Here is a 4,506-nt window from a genome sequence, read left to right on the forward strand (position 1 = left end):
CAAGGCCATTGACATAAGCGCCATGGCCGAACCTGAGAGGAGAGGAGAGGACGTGAATCCCAAGGAGGAAGACCTCCAGGGACGTCCAGTGATCAATAAGAAGCTTCCCTCTAGGGAACCAAAGGACTCTGAGGCTCATCTAGAGACCATAGAGATTCCATTGAACCTCCTTATGCCCTTCATGAGCTCTGATGAGTATTCCTCTTCTGAAGAGAATGAGGATGTCACTGAAGAGCAAACTGCCAAGTTTCTTGGTGCAATCATGAAGCTGAATGCCAAATTATTTGGCATTGATACTTGGGAAGTTGAACCTCCCTTGTTCATCAATGAACTAAGTGATCTGGATCAACTGACATTACCTCAGAAGAGACAGGATCCTGGAAAGTTCATACTACCCTGCACCATAGGCACCATGGTCTTTAAGGCTCTGTGTGACCTTGGTTCAGGAATAAACCTCATGCCCCTCTCTGTAATAGAGAAACTGGGAATCTATGGGGTGCAAGCTGCTAAAATCTCACTAGAGATGGCAGACAGCTCAAGAAGACAGGCTTATGGACAAGTAGGAGATGTATTAGTAAAGGTTGAAGGCCTTTACATACCTACTGATTTCATAGTCCTGGATACTGGAAAGGAAGAGGATGAATCCATCATCCTAGGAAGACCTTTCCTGGCCACAGCAAGAGCTGTGATTGATGTTGACAGAGGTGAAATAGTCCTTCAATCAATGGAATGAGAACTCCCTTGTATTCAAAACTCAAGGATCTCCCTCTACAACCATGGAGAGGAAGCAGAAAAAGCTTCTCTCAAAGCAGAGTCAACCAGAGCCCCCATAGTCAAACTCTAAGTTTGGTGTTGGGAGGCCACAACCAAACTCTAAGTTTGGTGTTGGAGAGTCTCAACAAAGCTCTGCACATCTGTGAGGCTCCATGAGAGCCCACTGTCAAGCTATTGACATTAAAGAAGCGCTTGTTAGGAGGCAACCCAATGTTTATCTAATTCTTATTTTTATTGTTTTTCATGTTTTCTTAGGTTCATGATCATGTGGAGTCACAAAATAAATATAAAAATTGAAAACGGAATCAAAAACAGCAGAAGAAAAATCACACCCTGGAGGAGCATCTGTCTGGCGTTCAAACGCCAGAACAGAGCATAGTTCTGGCGCTGAACGCCCAGAATGGGAGCATCCTGGCGCTGAACGCCCAGAACAAGCATGGTTCTGGCGTTCAACGCCAGAAATGGCAGCAAAGGGGCGTTGAACGCCCGAAATGGGCACCAACCTGGCGCTGAACGCCCAGAGTTGTGTGCAAGGGCATTTTGCATGCCTAAAGTGGTGCAGGGATGTAAATGCCTTGACACCTCAAGATCTGTGGACCCCACAGGATCATCTCAGGATCTGTGGACCCACAGGATCATCTCAGGATCTGTGAATCCCACAGGATCCCCACCCACCTCACCCTCTAAGAACAAGAAGTACATGAGTTTTGAATTTATCCTTGAACTTAGTTTAATTATATTGATGTGGTGACAATGCTTCTTGTTTTCTAAATGTATGCTTGAACAGTGCATATATCTTTTGAAGTTGTTGTTTAAGAATGTTAAATATGTTGGCTCTTGAAAGAATGATGACTAGGAGACATGTTATTTGATAATCTGAAAAATCATAAAAATGATTCTTGAAGCAAGAAAAAGCAGCAAAGAACAAAGCTTGCAGAAAAAAAAAAAAAGAAGAAGAAAAAAAAATAGAAAGAAAAAGAAAAAGCAAGCAGAAAAAGCCAATAACCCTTAAAACCAAAAGGCAAGGGCAAATAAAAAGGATCCCAAGGCTTTGAGCATCAGTGGATAGGAGGGCCTAAAGGAATAAAATCCTGGTCTAAGCGGCTAAACCAAGCTGTCCCTAACCATGTGCTTGTGGCGTGTAGGTGTCAAGTGAAAACTTGAGACTGAGCGGTTAAAGTCAAGGTCCAAAGCAAAAACAAAGAGTGTGCTTAAGAACCCTGGACACCTCTAATTGGGGACTCTAAGCAAAGCTGAGTCACAATCTGAAAAGGTTCACCCAATTATGTGTCTGTGGCATTTATGTATCCGGTGGTAATACTGGAAAACAAAGTGCTTAGGGCCACGGCCAAGACTCATAAAGAAGCTGTGTTCAAGAATCATCATACTGAACTAGGAGAGTCAATAACACTATCTGAAATCTGAGTTCCTATAGATGCCAATCATTCTGAACCTCAATGGATAAAGTGAGATGCCAAAACTATTCAAGAGGCAAAAAGCTATAAGTCCCGCTCATATCATTGAAGCTCTGTTTCATTGATAGTTTGGAATTTATAGTATATTCTATTCTTTTTCTCCTATTTTGATTTTTAGTTGCTTGGGGACAAGCAACAATTTAAGTTTGGTGTTGTGATGAGCGGATAATTTATACGCTTTTTGACATTGTTTTTAGTATGTTTTTAGTAGGATCTAGTTACTTTTAGGGATGTTTTTAATAGATTTTGTGTTAAATTCACATTTCTGGACTTTACTATGAGTTTGTGTGTTTTTCTATGATTTCAGGTATTTTCTGGCTGAAATTGAGGGACTTGAGCAGAAATCAGATTCAGAGGTTGAAAAAGGACTGCTGATGCTGTTGGATTCTGACCTCCCTGCACTCAAAGTAGATTTTCTGGAGCTACAGAACTCGAAATGGCGCGCTTCCAATTGCTTTGGAAAGTAGACATCCAGGGCTTTCCAGAAATATATAATAGTCCATACTTTGGCCAAGAATTGACGACGTAAACTGGCGTTCAACGCCAGCCTTCTGCCCAAGTCTGGCGTCCAGCGCCAGAAAAGGATCCAAAACCAGAGTTGAACGCCCAAACTGGCACAGAAACTGGCGTTTAACTCCACAATTGGCCTCTGCACGTGCAACACTCAAGCCCAAGCCCAAGCACACACCAAGTGGGCCCCGGAAGTGGATTTATGCATCAATTACTTACTCATGTAAACCCTAGTGACTAGTTTATTATAAATAGGACCTTTTACTACTGTATTAGGCATCTTTGGACGCCTGGTTCTTAGATCAGAGGGGCTGGCCTCTCGGCCATGCCTGGACCTTCACTTATGTATTTTTAACGGTAGAGTTTCTACACTCCATAGATTAAGGTGTGGAGCTCTGCTGTTCCTCAAAGATTAATGCAAAGTACTACTGTTTTCTATTCAATTCTTCTTATTTCTCTTCTAAGATATCCATTCGCACCCAAGAACGTGATGAAGGTGATGATTATGTGTGACGCTCATCATCCTTCTCCCTTATGAACGCGTGCCTGACAAACACTTCTGTTCTACATGAATTAAGCTAGAATGAGTATCTCTTAGATCTCCTAACCAGAATCTTCGTGGCGTAAGCTAGAATGATGGCGGCATTCAAGAGAATCCGGAAGGTCTAAACCTTGTCTGTGGTATTCTGAGTAGAATTCAATGATTGAATGACTGTGACGAGCTTCAAACTCGCGAGTGTTGGGCGTTAGTGACAGACGCAAAAGGAGGGTGAATCCTATTCCAGCATGATCGAGAACCGACAGATGAATAGCCGTGCCGTGACAGGGTGCGTGAGCATATGATTCACTGAGAGGAGGGGATGTAGCCACTGACAACGGTGATGCCCTTGCATACAGCCAGCCATGGAAAGGAGTAAGACTGATTGGATGAAGATAGCAGGAAAGCAGAGGTTCAGAGGAACGAAAAGCATCTCCATTCGCTTATCTGAAATCCCTGCCAATGAATCTACATAAGTATCTCTATCCCTTTTATTGTTTATTTTAATCTAATAAAGTATCATGTTTAAATCCGCCTGACTGAGATTTACAAGGTGACCATAGCTTGCTTCAAGCCAACAATCTCTGTGGGATCGACCCTTACTCACGTAAGGTTTATTACTTGGACGACCCAGTACACTTGCTGGTTAGTTGAACGGAGTTGTGTCCACACATAGTAAAGAGCCATAATAATGATTCCATACAATAACAAAGAGTACTACATTAATGTGATCACAATTTCGTCCACCAAGTAGTAATTAGTATCTATTTTGATTTTATCTCCAATTAAGCTATAGTTTATTTTTCTCATCATCAGCAAACATGAATAAAGTAGTAGATCTTTTGAATAAGAAGCAATAAAATTTCGAGTTTTAATAAGAAAAATTCTAATTAGTTAAATGTGGTGGCAATGCTTTCTGTCTTCTGAATGAATGCTTGAACAGTGCATATGTCTTTTGAATTTGTTGCTTAAGATTGTTAAATATGTTGGCTCTTGAAAGAATGATGAACATGAGACATGTTATTGATAATCTGAAAAATCATAAAAAAATGATTCTTGAAGCAAGAAAAATCAGCAAAGAACAAAGCTTGCAGAAAAAAAAAAGTAGCGAAAAAAAAAATAATATAGAAAGAAAAAGAAAAAGCAAGCAGAAAGAGCCAATAGCCATTAAAACCAAAAGGCAAGGGTAATGAAAAGGATCCCAAGGCT

The sequence above is a fragment of the Arachis ipaensis genome, chromosome B10 (assembly GCF_059453495.1).
Source record: "Arachis ipaensis isolate K30076 ecotype BB chromosome B10, ASM5945349v1, whole genome shotgun sequence".
Lineage (NCBI taxonomy): Eukaryota > Viridiplantae > Streptophyta > Magnoliopsida > Fabales > Fabaceae > Arachis > Arachis ipaensis.